This window comes from Cyanistes caeruleus, chromosome 4 (genome assembly GCF_971803275.1).
Source record: "Cyanistes caeruleus chromosome 4, bCyaCae1.hap1.1, whole genome shotgun sequence".
NCBI classification, from domain to species: Eukaryota; Metazoa; Chordata; class Aves; order Passeriformes; family Paridae; genus Cyanistes; species Cyanistes caeruleus.
In genome coordinates, this window is record NC_141704.1 from 5235602 (window position 1) to 5251116 (window position 15515).

Sequence of the window (15515 nt, forward strand, 5' to 3'; positions counted from 1 at the left end):
CATCTCCTGAACCCACCAAAGCATTTCTTCTTGGGTTTAGTTCACATCAAAGGGAGCATTTCTGTTTTAAAGCAAAGCTTTGTACCAGGAGTATTCTTCAACCATTCCACTCACCTTGCTGGGCCAGCCAGCCAAGGAAATGCAGAAGAGAGACAGACAGTGACCCATTGCAGGGAACAGCTTGTGAGTCAACCAAAGTGTTATATGGCCTCTGCTAATTCAAAGAAAATGGGAAAAGTGACATCCTAAAGCAGAAATCACTGAGCTCAGAAAATCCCCTGCTGCTTTCCTGCACAGACAACAGAGTGATTGTCGACGTGGTTTATATTCCCACAATATTAGATGCCCAAAACCTGGTTGTACAAATCTTTCTTAGTCATCAAGGTGGTTTGTACTGTTATGTATCAGCACCTTCCACAGAGGAAACAGTAGGGCTTGTTTAGAACAATAAATCAAAAAGAAATTCTTAATATGATAATGTCTAGCAGTCATCATAAACCTTGCCTTACATAAAATATACAGTCTTCACTGCCTATTTAGGAAGCCCAAGAAAAACATATTATCAAGTGCTCAACTTTTTCTCTACTTTAATCTAACTACACATTATTTAGTTTTTCTCCTTGTAAACAAATTTACAGGTAAAGGAAGGTGTTATCATTCCCTTTTGCAAGCAATTAAATCAATATTTTTTTTTTCCTCATATGGGATCTAGGTGCCCCTGTGGATGAAATTTTGGGAAAAAATTAAATTGTCGTTTTTTCTTCACCTCACTTCTGTACATAAATGTACATAACCACAGTGTACATTTTGTGTTTAGGATCTTTACCTTATTTTCATCTTTCTGTCTGCACAGAGGGAATTCAGAAAAGTTCTGTAGCATTTAAATAATTACTCTTAAAATTTTGATATATACAGCCACAAAGTAAAGGTGTGAGTTTGACCCAGTTGCCTGAGCACAAGTTCTGCCACCATTTGAAATTATCTAGGGGTGCCAGCATGTGTACATGGGTTTGCATGCAGGACACAAACCTGTGAGAGATCAGTTTTCATGCCCACTGGAAAATCCCAGGACACCCAAGTATGTGATAAACATCATATTTTTGGAACCAACAAATGCCTGTATGCATGTGGAAGAAAAGAAAGAGAGGGTTGAGCACCCATTAAATTACCAGGAAAAAGTTAAATACATCCTTCACAGGAGCCAAAGTGAGGTTTTCTGCAGAATTCAGGGTAGCACATGAGATTTTTGAGAAATGTACTTATTTGGAGAAATATCTATTGCCTAAGTGAAGAAATATGTTTCTGGGACCCTTCCATTCTGCTCCAAGGAGGGAAATAAATATCCCTACAGTATAATTGGTTTTAGAAGACTATTTAAGGTGTTAAGGTACTGTCCTTTGGAACTGCTCAGATTTGACCTTTAGAGTCGAGTCCAACAGGAACATTGGCTGTTGTCATATGTGACTCAATTTTGGAGTCAACTACACAAACCAGGAATTTGGGTCAGAATTACTCAGGCTCATGCCTATGTGCCACATGAGAAGCCACAGTCAGTGACAGCATCCACAGAAATGTGACCAAAGTGATCAAAAATCAAAGAGCATCAATGATCTCCAATTCACCTTTACCACACCAGGCAAAACACCCTAACTATGTCCCAACCAAAACCAGGGCACCATTTCAATTAGTTGCTTAAATTTGGACAGTGCTAATATTCCTAAAAGACACAGCAACAATTACTGTGAGAAACAGAGTTCTTTGATCATCATCTCTTGGGATTTTTGTGTCACTTTGAGGGAGAAGACTTCAAAGAAGTCACACATAGCAGTTAGCATCTCTGCCTCTGCAAAATTTTAAAAATATTTTTTTTCCAAATAACTCTTTCTGAAATGCATTGGTCATCTCATCTCTGAAAGGTCTTTATATTCCATATAAAGAAGACAGCAGTTTGTTTTGATGTTGAATACAAGATGTTGATGTACTATTTTATATTACTCTTTATTAGACTTTTCTCTGCCAGTTTTAAGCTCCTCCAGCAATGATTTTAGCATAGCTGAATGTTTTTAGTGCAATAAACTTCAGTCAATAGCTAAAATAGTTTCACACTGTAGGGCTCTTTAGGCAATGAATTAAAAATAAACTTGTGAACATGGAGTCCCTAAATGAAGGAGGAGTTGTGTCTCTGTGCATGGTTTGGGTTTTGGTGGGTTTCATTTGTTTGATTGATTTTACTAATGCTATTTCAAATTGAAAAATAAGTTTTGAGACATCTGAAACTATATCCATTTGAATCAGGTTATTCATGTAATTTCAGCCATGAAAATGGTTGACTATGTGGAAAAGATCTGTTGTGGTGCTGAAACGACTTTTAGTGTATAGATTTAACTTAGTCTAGGGAAAAAATGTATCCAGCCCTTCCTATTGCCATCCTGTAGCTGCACATATCCTACCCCTTGTATACTTCCTTATCCAATAGTTTTGGTATTCATTAACAAACACATGGTTCTAGATTCTTCTCCTGAATTAGGGAGGTAGAAGCTCTTCTTCTCTCAGGATAGATCCAGCTGACTTTATTTCATCTAGAGCTAGTGTAACTTCAGTTTCCATTCCTTGTCTTTCACAAAACAATCTTTTCAAGTAAATTTCCTATCTCTAAATAACACCTGTGATTTCCATCTATTCCTGGGGTGCAGGTGGTTGCAGTATTCCCATGACAATGCTGGCTTTGACAGACATAAATACTGAGTTTAATGGTTGTATTCTAATTTGGGAAGTCAGTTTATGAGATGAGTGGTGCCTTGAGACTTTGATATGACCAGTTCCTTTAGACATGACAGATTTCAATATGGGTAATATCCCAGAAGGAGGACTGGAAATAATCTGAGATATTGGCAGCATCAACAGAAGCTCTCTAGTTCTTTACAGAGAATTGTTTGACATGATCTAAAACCCCCCTGTGAGGGAAATTTCATAGCAGTCAACAACTTATTGTGGTTAACTTCTCATCAGAAACTTTTTCCTGCTATGTCAGTTAGACCTTCCTTGTTTCTTCTTCTGTTCCTTGGGGTCACGGAGCACAAATTACTTTTTATGTCTTTGAAACATTTTTAGTCATATTTTGAAACAACACACTTCAGAAAAAATAACATTATCTTGCCTTTCTCCATGGCTAGGGTAAAATATTTAGAATTTCCTTTGGCTAGGGTTTTCCAAAATACTCATCACCTCTGGATAGTACTTTTGGGGAGCATCATCTGTTCAGGAAGATGAATAATTACCCAAGTGTCAATGAGAGCAGACAATTTTTTTTCTCTGATAATTAAGAAAAGTTTTGTATACTGGAGTATGGAATTGATTTTGGTTATGGTAAAAGAAATGGTATTAATCATGTAATGATTATACTTTTACAGTTCTATATAACAACTATGATAAATTTTATGTTATATTTATATAATCTGTATACAATACTATATATCACAATGTGAATAAAAATTAAAAATTGTGATTTTTTTTTATCCTATCTGGTTGTAACAGAATACTAGCACTATTTTAAAGAAAATTCGTGAGGAGAAGATCTACTTCAGTTCAGAAAGTGGAGTGTTCAGAATGTCTTCATTCTGAACTATGTCTTCAAATTCGCCAATATATTTATTTTGCTTACATCTTTCCCGGGCGATGAGACTTTCCTTCCAGTAGATGGTGACAGAGAACTTCCTTAAAAAAAAAAAAAAAGGCACTTCACGGCTGTGGGCTTCCCTTGTTTTCGTGGAATTTGACCTCAAATCAGCATAGAAATACACAGAACGTTTTTTAATGGTCTCATGATGGGAGAGTTCACCATTAGTGAAATATTTTATCTTTTCTCTATTCCTATCTTTTCTCTTTTCTGATTTTGTTCCCTTCAAATACATTTTTTGCTACATGATATGGAAGGAAATATGAAGCTGTAATTATTATTTTATTCAATGGTTTTTGTCCTACAACCTCAAATTTGGTGTAAGGAAATATTTCACCCTCTTCTCCCATTTTCCCTCTGAGCTGACTGGATGTTAAAGGACAGCAATTTCTCCATCTCATTTCAGTTTGAATACTGTGGTGTAGCAATGTTATTTATCTTCATGGAGCATATTGTATTAAGAGAAGTAAACATTTGGAAGTTTCAAATATGTGAGAATGATGGAAATAGATTTTTTAATACAAAATTCCATATAAAATTATAAATATATTCCAAATAAACCAGTAACGATTTGTTCTGAAAATTGTCAATTATGAAATGATATTTTCACATAGGATGGAACTAGGTATTGATATTTCATTCATGTCCTTGGAATTTATAGGGGGAAAAAATAAAAATAATGTTATGAGCTTCAAAGGAACCATAAAAGTTTTTGAATTTTGAGAAATTAATTTTTTTTTTAAAAAGTTTTGATAAATGCATCCAAGATCTCCTCTTAGGTACTTGACTGGGTATCTTGGACACTGTCTGCCAGATGTGATGTGGGTAGGTGGCATGCAGGTCCCAGTGACATTCCCTGATGTTCACAGCACTGATGAGGATGGTGGAAAACAGAGATTGAACCTGAAAAATTTGGTGTCACTCATGTCTTAAAGAGAAACCAGAGCAAGACAGAGCTGACTGCACTGAGGGGGCATCAACACCAAACCATCAATGTTGTATCAATAATTGATATTAAACCATCAATGTTTTATCTGGCGTTGTTCTCACTTGGAAATGATTATGTCTGTCTTCTGTTTGTTATTGAACAAATGGGAAAGTATAAGGTTCTCATAAACTTTTCAAAGAATGTTCCTGAACTTGTATAAAATCTCTGCTGTGAAAGGATGTAAATTATTGTTGTTCACTGTAATGGAATGAACTGAGGAACATGATGTGTTTTTATCTTGCCTTTCTGAAGGAAAAAAAACCCAACAAACAACAAAAAAAAAAACTGAAAGAAAGCTATTTCATGTTTGTGAAGATTTTCCTTGGAAACCTAGATTGTTTTACTTCCCCTGAAGGAACTTCAGTAATCTTACCCCAATTCACTGTGATTTAGAAAATATTATGGGAATGCTTCGAAACAACGATAAGATCAAAATAAGATCAAAATAAAATGTCTTAGTTTACCAGTCAGGCAGAAATGTTTTACTTAAGGTCAATCTAACACTAATCTCACTGTGCCTGAGCTAACCTTTTAGGATTATGGGAACTATTTTTCATTGCCCTGGCCTTCACTTCTGTATTATAGACTTACAAAATTATATCTCCTAGTTGCTGCTCTACTTCTGTCCCTGAGGACAGCAGCAGAGCATGATGGAAGAAAAAATATTTAATGGGAAAATATTGACCCCTCATTCTCTTGGTATATATATTTTTTTAATTTTTTTTTGCTTGTTTTAAGGCTTTTCAATCTTATTTACATCCTGTTGTTGGTACACAAGGTTCTAATTAAGGGTTTGTATTAGGGTGAGAAAATACACCTGCCCTGACTCCAAAGAAGACAGAGGGAGATGCCAGGAGATGCTTTTGCATCATTTTGAAGTGAGCACTTAACCAGGCTAAACCAATTAAAAAGCTTTCATAAGCAAACCCTGCACATAAAAAAAAGAAAAAAAAATCTATTTTGCACACCTGAGCAGATTTCCACCCTGAATTGATAAAAACTGATAGAAACACAGCCCAAATGCCAGGTCTGTCCAGGGAAAAGCATCCTGCAAGATGCCCAAGTGATAGAAGAACACTACTGGGGGTGAACAATATGATGATCTTCCTGCTCTGAACATCTTCATTCTCTTCCAAATTACCATAGGAACATTAATTTGATTGTGTACTTCCTACAGCACTGCTAATTAGTTATCTCACATTAATTATAGTAATTACATACACACCTATCTATAGGACTATTAGGCAGCTCATAGGAAAAGAACAGAAACTAAGATGTGCTTGATGCAGAGCAGCTCATCAGCCAACAGCTGCTCTCGGTCCCAGAGTTGTTACTTAGCACCCAAAATACTGTACAAAAGGGATACTTTCAAAATTCCAGCTAATAAAAAGCCTTTTCAAGTCATTGCTAAAAAAATTGTGCTCAGCTTGTGTATTTCATCTGCTATCAGAGCCAGGGATCAGAATTAAACACTAATATGACTAATTTAATACTAATATGACTAAGGAGCAGTACAAGAATCATCAAAGGGTTGTGAGGCCACATTACCAAAGAACAAACAGAATGTGTTTTAGCAGAGGAAATGTAGTCTGGGAAAATATAGGTCAATAAATCTACTTTTAGACCAATAAAAGGTGTTTATCTGCAGTCTAGGATTTGTTTTGCCTGGAGATTATTGTCTGTCTTTACCATGATTTTATACATTGGGCTGGGTGACAGAAAAAGGCTCATCCTGGAACATGAACTATGATAGCAAGTGCTCAGAAAGAGATTTTCATCAATGAACTGCAAAGTGGAGCCTATTGCTAATGTGTGGTTCACAGAGATGTCCACAAACTGACATCCAGAGTGTGATCTGCCTCTCCATCAGCCATTAAATGCATTCCTTGGTTTCATATAAGAATCTACCAAAAATAACAAAACACAACCACAAACTTTGTTCGATTTTATGTCTCTGCTCTAAGTGGCCAAAAATCACAGATCTGGCTCCCATCCTTTCAGGTATACATGAGGATGGCCTGGTACAAAAATGTCTTTTACTTCTGTAAAATTAATGGTCTTCTGCTCCTACTGCCTGTGGTGCTTGTGAGCACAGGACATTCAGTGACAGAGTCAAGGGTTTCAGGAGAAGAAACCTTTTGTTGATCTGCTGTCTCTTCCTCCAAATTGCAGGCCAGCAATTTCTACCTGCAGATCTCACACTGATCCCCTCAGGACAACTCTCCCACTAAAGCATCTTTCTCTACTCACTTCCATTTCCACCAAATGTGAACCTTCAGCTTCCATTGTTGGGTTCTGGTCCTGTTCCCTCCACCCTGCTGCAGCCTCCACCACACCTTTCCTTCCTGTGTAGGGCATGGATCAGAGATGTTTCATCTCGATGTTTTTACAGCACCAGGTCTCTGCTGGATAGCTCAACCCCTTCCATTTTTATGGCCATTTTCTTTCTTACAAAGCAACTAAATTGTTTGTGTAGACAAATTGAATCACCAGCTTTGCTTTCCATGCGAATCAGAGTTCTACCATGATGGAAATCGTATTTATACTTAAATTCATCACACAGCTTCCTGCCTGGAAACTGCATTGCTAACCCCATTTAAATCAGTGTCTGAAATGCCCTTATTGCAGATATTTATTTTTGTCTATTCTCTTGACAGATTTGACGAGAATTCTGCATGTTAAAAGAAACATGTCCTGTTTGAAGTTTTTTATTTTATAAAAAGGTTATGAATTTTTTTTAAAAAAAGTTAATTTTTTTGGTCATACTCAGCTCCAAGATCCAAATAAATATACTGCTTATACAAATTATACTGCTTATCCAAATAAATATACTGTGTTTCACTGGCTGCCAAGGAAAGCTTGGCCATCACATCTTTAGCTTCATGAGAAGTCTACAGCTATGTGAGGGTCTATATTTGGGTCTGATTATGCAGTAGGTCTAGCTTCAGTCCTGTGTTATGTACATTCCTTATTTACAGGCTGAAATATGTAGACAGGGTGAAGCTTGAGCTAAGAAAATCCATAAGGCTGTTTATGACCCATAAACTTTCATTCCATTTAAAGTTCAGTCCTAATTAAGAAAAGTTTGTTCAAGTAAAATCTATTTAGTGGCACTATTATGGAGCCAGAATTCTTATCTTTAGCAAAGTTAATTGCCAACAAAGCACAAGAAAGCTGTTGAAGAGTCTGGAGCAGAGGTCAGATGAGGAGAAGCTGAGGGAGCTGGGGGCTCACCCTGGAGAAAAGGAGGCTCAGGGGGGAATTTGTGGCTCTTTACAACTTCCTGACAGGAGGGTGCAGCCAGGGGAAACTCATCTCTTCTCCAGGATAACGAGTGACAGGACAAGAGGAAACAGCCTCAGGTTGCACCAGGGGAGGTTTAGATTGGATATTTGGAAAAATCTCTTCACTGCAAGGGTTGTCAAGCCCTGGCACAGACTGCCCAGGGCAGTGGAGGAGTCACCATCCCTGGAGGGATTTAAAAGACAGGCAGATGTGGCACCTGGGGACACAATTTAGTGTCAGGCTTGGCAGTGTTGGGTTAACATTGGACTTGATGAATTTAGAGGTCTCTTCCCACCTAAACAATTCTGTGATTCTGTTATTCTAATAGCAACCTGAACCAGGAATATTTTACTGTTCACAGGGGTATTTGAGCCTTTTAAGTGTTCATACCAGAGAATGAGTACTGCAGGTGTACAGAGGCTGTGGATTCCATGCCTGCTGCATCGTTCATTTTATCAACAGGGGAGTGAATTTATGAGGCTGAATTGAAGAAAACAACAATTTCACATCTTTCTCTGTAGGCACAGATGAAAAGCAAGCTTGTACCATAGGGAGATTAGAAAACAAACTTTTAATAAAAATGGCTTTCCAATGGCTTTTTATAGATTTAATAATTTTTAGTGCACCTCTATTATATTTAGATGCTCAAATTAGGCTTCAGTGACTCTGCTTCAGCTGTCTCTAGCAGAGGGAGGGTAATATCTACAAGGACTATCATCATTAGTGGACAGGGTAAAACAGCAGACAGGAAAAATCTTCCTGGGTAAATATAAAACAGCGTCAAGTAACTTAAAATACAATATTTATTCTCATTGGATAATATCCAAAATTGTGTAAGGATATTTACAAAACCAAGTTGGTAGGAAGAAATATTCACTATTTCTCCATCCATTAATATATTTGGGAAAAACATATATATATATGTTTTATAAACATAAAAGACCTGAAGAATAACATGTTCTCAGAAATTATTCTGTCTTCTATGAGTATGTTAGCTGAATAAATTTTAAGAAAAGTTTATGACCTATATCCCTACAGGTTAAAAGCCTCTCCCTTTAAGATTTGTACCACAGAGTTTCTGTTATGAGACTAACTATGAATACAAAAGATTATTTTTTGTATCTTTTGTATTTTGTACCAGAGATACAAAAACTTGGGTGGCAGAGTGGTATGATCCCAGGTAATTTCAGTGTATTTCATAACATAAATTTCTTTTCATTACATAAATATTCATTACATAAAATGGTTTAAACCAGCTAAGTTTAGGTTCAAGTTGCATCTGACTACACTAAAAAGCCACTGCAAGAGTTAATATCCCACCTAACATACTCTGAGTGCTTTGCTGGTGTTAAATATCTGTTTGTTAGTTAATTCTCACCCACAAACAAACCTGAGGACTTGCAGTAGAATTTTGATTGATCAAGAGCATGAGAATCTGAGAAATCTAGGGTTCTTTGATGATGATTGATGATGAAGGCAGATTTATTCGATGCTAAAGTAGTCATTAGCAAAAGCAAGTTGTAAAACCTTTTCAACAAGTAATGTTCTGATCCTCAGCCTTTTCCTTTGAAGAGAGTAGTCACTGCTTTCCTACCACAGGACAAAAATTTTCACTTTCCTATAAAAGATACAAACGGAACAGGAAAGGAATGGGTGATAATAAATTTATATTCTGTTCTCCCAACTGCCACTGACTTTCTTTATGTTTCCAGGCAACTCTTTAACCACAAATAACCAACATACTTTGCACCAGGGTATGAGCCAGCTTGACTCAAGTGAATGCATTTTCTTTATCCTGTGATTTCCCAGGCACATCTGACCACCAGTCCTGAGTAACCTCTCATTCTGGCACCCTCCTCCAACAACCTCCCTCCTCAGTCAATGAGAAACTTTTGAATGAGTAAACTGACACTGTGACATTTTCCAAATTTCAATTTTGTTCAGTCAATTAGCAGTAGCTTCAGTCTTGTATTTCAATTGATTAGGCTGAAATTACCATAGTGAATTTCCATCCTGGAGGGTATAAAAGCCCTCAGACACTGGGTGTACGTGAATCTCGTGTGCCTCTCCAGGCTGAGCTGCTGCAGCTAATACACTAATGAAAAGGCTATGTCAGGCAAAAGGAATATGAAAAAAAAACCTGAAGACAGGAAAGTTAAATAGGTTGCTTTAAACCTCCTAATAGAAATGGGATAGGGTACTTTTTTTTTTCTCCTTCTAATAGTAGCAAATGCTTTTCTGTAAGTGCTTCTTGCAGATATTAAATGTAACAAATACAACAGGGAGTGCTTTTGAAATAGCAGATGAATTGAAACAGTGGGAAGAAAGAGGAATAGAAATGGGATGGGGGATAAGATACTTCAGACTTAATATATTGCAGAAAGAGAGATAATTCTATGGGCTAAAAAAATCAATCCACATATTATCTCTTTGCTTCACAGAATGCAGAGCTCCAATCAGAAAAACAATAAGAATGCATTTTCTGATGTTTTACATACGCTGGTTTACTTTTTCAGGGAAAAACAAACCTCACATGCAACACACTTAGAAAAATCAAGACTACAGAATATGCAAGGGGAAGGTTTTCTGCTGTGAAATACGGAATTTAAGGGAATAAAATGAGTAACTCAGGACCAAAGCCACTGGGCAGGAAACACTCTGAAACCTTGGTTCTGGTTTAAGCAGTATTGGAGCTTTCCATTCATCAGGAAAACTTCCTAGTGAGATTCTGTCCTCCCGACCAGAAGGAGACAGGGATGGCTAGAAACTTTCATTATGGATTACAAAGACAGAAAGAAGCCTATCTGGCTTTGAAAATTGTCAAGATTTAAAAATACAGATTGTGTCTCTTCTGCTTTCAAAAGAAGTCCTCACTCTTAAGAATAAATAGGACCATGGATAAGTATAAGAACAGAAGAGTCTTGATCTTGCACCACTGATGGGCTGATGGGGATCCTCAATAAACCAGCTTAAAATGGGTTTATGTGAAGAGCTCAGGCAGCCAAACTGCATGTGCCTGGAGCCATCATCGTGTGTCTCTGTGAAAAAGAGCAAGTCTTGTCTTCCACCCTTAGGAGACCTCAAAATCAGCTGCAGGGAGGATTAGATTCTGACAGGACCTTGTTTAACCACTTGCCAGCACAATGCTGATCCTGACAGCCAAACTGTCTGCCAAATGATTGTTTACTTTTATATTTTATAGGCTTTCCTTATAAATAGATGAAAAAGTACTTTGTGGTTTTAACTCAAGATGTAGCACTATCGTAGAGGTTTACATATCTTGAAAAGGAACAATAAATAGCCATGAAAAAGTTTCTGGTTAGGTTTGGACAAAGATTTTTTTCTCTTAATTTTATTAAATATTTGCTTTATTCTCCCAAAAGGTTTTGTCTCAATAACCAATGTTGTAAAGATCTGATATATCTATTTTCCTTTGGAATTATTTTCCTCATTTTTACAAAAGCGTGGAGGGAAAAAAGTACAAATTAAGTTCTTAATATGATTGAACAATCACATAACTGCAATGAAAAATGCCAAATTTGAAAGTATCTTGGAGAAAAGCACATTCTCAGGCCAACATACAGTTTGACAGTGCACATGCAGAGTTTCAACTTACTTGTAATGGGATGATTTCCATGAAGTTGATGGAAGTTCTCTAATTTCCACACAGAAAAATGGAAATGCTTCTTCCCATCTTCTCCTTGGTCACAGGAATAATTTACATTTTATAACTTATTTTTCCGGTTCAAATACTTTCATGTGCCCTCTCTCATCCATTTTAGAAATCTTTCACCAGACACTCCAGGCCCTTTCTGTGCATGAGTGAGCTGTGTGTTTAAAGTTCTTCTGTTAATGTTCACATTGTTTCCTGTGTTGTTCCTGCCATGTTGTTAAATTCTGCTTTGAATATCATTAATTTCAGTTCACATTTGGAGGTGTTTTTCACTTGAGTCTGTCCATTATGAAAATGCTGCTGCATTTCCTTCTGTGGTGCCTGCAGATCACAGCAATGGAGTTTGCAGTCTATTCAGCTTCTGGAGGAAAACAGCATAAGTTTTCTTGTTTACTCAGGGCCTTGCTCTTTAGGTGACACCCTGACTCCAATTAAGTCAAATTAGATTTTTCCATTTGTTTCAGCTGAGATGAGTTTTCTCTGCAATGTTTATTGATAAGAAAGTATGTCTTCCCAATTTCCCTTCCCTTCCAAGCTGCAATTATTATTATTATGATTATTATTATTATTATAAGAATTTCTCTTTTCACATGTTCACAATTACAATCAGCTCATGCACAAGTATCCACAACATTAAGTTGTGAAGTATCACCCATAGTTTTTGTTTCATCTTCTCAGATGAGCACCTTGATTTATATCCTGCCTCCCAAGTTGTCTCTGCTTTATTAGCACAGCTGAAGCTTTGCAGCTTTGTTTCCATAACCTGGTATCAGAGAGCAATTGACAATGACAGTAGGCTGTTCTGGACTGAACCTTTTCAGAATCTGTGAAGAAACACATCTGAGATCCAAGGTTATGGCATTGTTACAGGAATTTAAACCTGTTCTGGGTTCTACACAGCAAAGGCTTTCTTCAGCCTCTGTTGGGCCATCTGGATAATCTGTAGAGTTCACCTAAAAACTGGGATGCATTATTTTCTCCACACAAGACAGGTACAAACAATTAACTGCATGGAGAAGGCAGAACGGTGTTTTTGGTCACTGAATCTTTGCTATTTTGCATATTTTCATTGCTATTTTTGCCAAAGTGCTCTGTAGGTCATTCAGAGGAACCCTCAGCAGGGATTAAACACACAGTGAGATGTGCACTTCCAACAGCACAGTACAACCTTCAGCTGGAAGCCAAACATTTTGTTCTCTGTACTTCAGGAATACCATCTGCAGTGTTACAGCTGTATCTACAGGCAGATTTTCCAAGTACACTCAGGAGTTTGACTCTGTTGTTAATTTCATCCATGGGAAGGAGTTTAGACCAGAACTGTGAAATTTCTTAATAACACCAGGTTCATTTTTAGTAAATGGGATTCCCTATGCCCATGGCCTTGAATGTATTTTTTCAACATGCCATTGACCACGTGACAAAAGGCTATGGGAAAGTTGTGATTTTTCAATATTTGTACAGAATCCCGGCAAATAATTTTCCCATTAATACTACTGACAAGGTGCTCTCTTATAAATCTTTATTTTTAATGGTAATAAATAGTGTTCTAAAGACATGGATGTTTTCTCTTCATAAGATAATTTCTTATGAAGAAATTTATATTGATTTTTCTACAACAGACTTTTAATATTTTTGGGAAAGCTTTTCTTTGTTTCGGCAGCCAGTTTGTTTCCCCTTGACATGTTTTTGTTTTACCCTCAGATATTCTTTGTAGCAAATGTAAAAAGGACAATATTTGACACATGAGCTGAGCTCTTTAAAGTTTTCAGTCCTCATGTCTGTGACTAAAAGAAGTAGGTCAATCTCAGTTTGGAATAATATTTTTACCACCCTGGTTTTCATTGCCTCATCAGGGTCAAGTTTTAAAATAAGGTGAGTTTTAAAATAACTTTAAAATGACTGTCCATGATTGGACAAGTTAAAAACATACTTTGCAAAGTTTTATGTTTGTTTGGTTTCATAAAAAGAAACCAACACTTCCTTCTTCACATATCAAATACCAAAAATGTATTCTTCTTTAACCTTTCTAAAAATTGAGTGAGAAAATGATAATGTCCCATAGGAGCCTGCTAATAACACATTATGCAATATTGCTAGATTTTATTATTTGTTGACAAAGAGTACTTTTGATGAGACAAGAACTGAACACTTTCCTGTTGTTGTTTCCATCTAATCTTCCCTTCATCCTTCTAGGAGCTTTCTTGAAGCAGAGTTTCCTGTAGCCCAACCTTGTTCCTTACCACAAACCTCCAGATGCTGGGTGACATTAACATACACTTAATTTGATTATTTATCATGAAGTCTGATGTACCAATAAAGACAGACATACACTTTTAATTTTTAAAGGAGCATCCTTCACCTTGCAGAGTGATTTAGCCTTTCTCATGCTGAGGACTTTCCATTTCTCACTCTACTCTTCCACTCTGACACCTTCCTCTGTGCACCCTGGAGTTGCTGTGCCAGTTTTACATCTGCATATCTCATGCTGTTGTTCTTGTGTGCTGTTCTCACATGTTGTTCTCATAAACTCACACTTGCAAATCCTGAGATATATTGATTTAGTCAAATTTTTCCTGTAAGAAATTGTCACAGATGTGGGAATAACTCTCTCCCCCTTTTTCTGCCTCTTTTTTTAAGTGTATAACAATATAGTAGAGGAGAAGAAGACTTAATGAATGACTTCAATACATAAAACCCATTTCAATAGCCCATAATTATTATCCAATAATATGTACATATGCAAAAAGTTTAGTAGTAGCTAATCAGTGCAACATGTAATCAAAATTTTTTCAACAGAGTGTTTGTAGGATCACAGGCAGAAATCAACAGCTGGAAGGTTGTTTCTCTCCCTGGCTGGTCATTGGGGAGAGTTTTCACTATCCCATTCTCTCTTTCTGTTGCTCTGTTTATCCCCTAAAAGTGACTTCACCATTTGAGTCAGAGTATGACAGCAGCAAGACATCCCATGAATACAATTTTGTTTGTGGAGGCCTCCCTTATCCTTCTTTCAACATTCTCAGCATCGTGGTAAGTTCATGGCAAGACCAAATCCTAACAAGAATGTGTGAAAGAAGGATCCAGATTAGAAGCCAGTTCTGCCCCAAGCCTGGCCTGGAGATTGCATTTAAAACACAGTGAAGAGTGAGCCAGAGGAAATCCTTCTGTGATTTTGATGCATTTGGTCCTTGTTTGAGACTGGGACAAAGCCACGATCAAATTCAATGCTAACAGCAATTTTTAGCACTTTTGCATCTCTCAAGTCTTAAGCTGTTATTTGTGCTTCTGATTCACAATCTTGAGGATGTACAATTTACAGAGCTTCTGAGTATGCATCCTGTAGAAAAAAGCAACCCACAAAAAAAACCCTTTCTCTTCTTTTTCCTCATTTGAAAAAAAAACAAGCCTATGGTTAAGATGTATATTGCAAAATGCTCAATAATTTTCAAGCATTTTTTTCCCTGTTATGTAAGATGTATTCCCTACCTCTCTGAATCTATGGAAATAGCAGTGTGTGCTCAAGCTATTTATATCTCTGAACATACCATTTTTCTTATCAAGTTGTCATTGCATTTTCTGAGCTCCTTGACTGGTTATTGCAGACAGAGTAAAAATATTCCACTGCCAGGTATGCCTTACAAAAAAAAAAATAAAAGGACACACAAAGACAATAATAGCAAGTTGTTCCAAGATTTTACACTTTTTGGCTCTACTCCTGCTGATTACTGACAGTGCTGTTTTTGGAGATATATTTAATTATATTTTTAATCCACTAGCAGTAGACTGATGCATTAGAACACTTTTGCTAATGAGTTTTTTAATTTCCAAACACATCTTGCTAACGTGATTTTGGCGGGTAGTCTTGTAGAGTGGTAAAATCTCTGTGCACATCAAAT

General features: G+C 36.8%; 1 long non-coding RNA gene across 1 annotated transcript; it reads right to left on the reverse strand.

Moving 5' to 3' along the window:
- Positions 1-900: 900 nt before the first annotated feature.
- On the reverse strand, positions 901-12030 carry LOC147653398 (uncharacterized). Its single transcript, XR_015285877.1, has 3 exons — positions 11566-12030; positions 3662-3714; positions 901-3254 (listed from the first exon to the last, which is right to left on the reverse strand). It is a non-coding gene; the product is annotated as an uncharacterized LOC147653398 (long non-coding RNA).
- Between the last annotated feature and the right edge of the window lie 3485 nt (positions 12031-15515).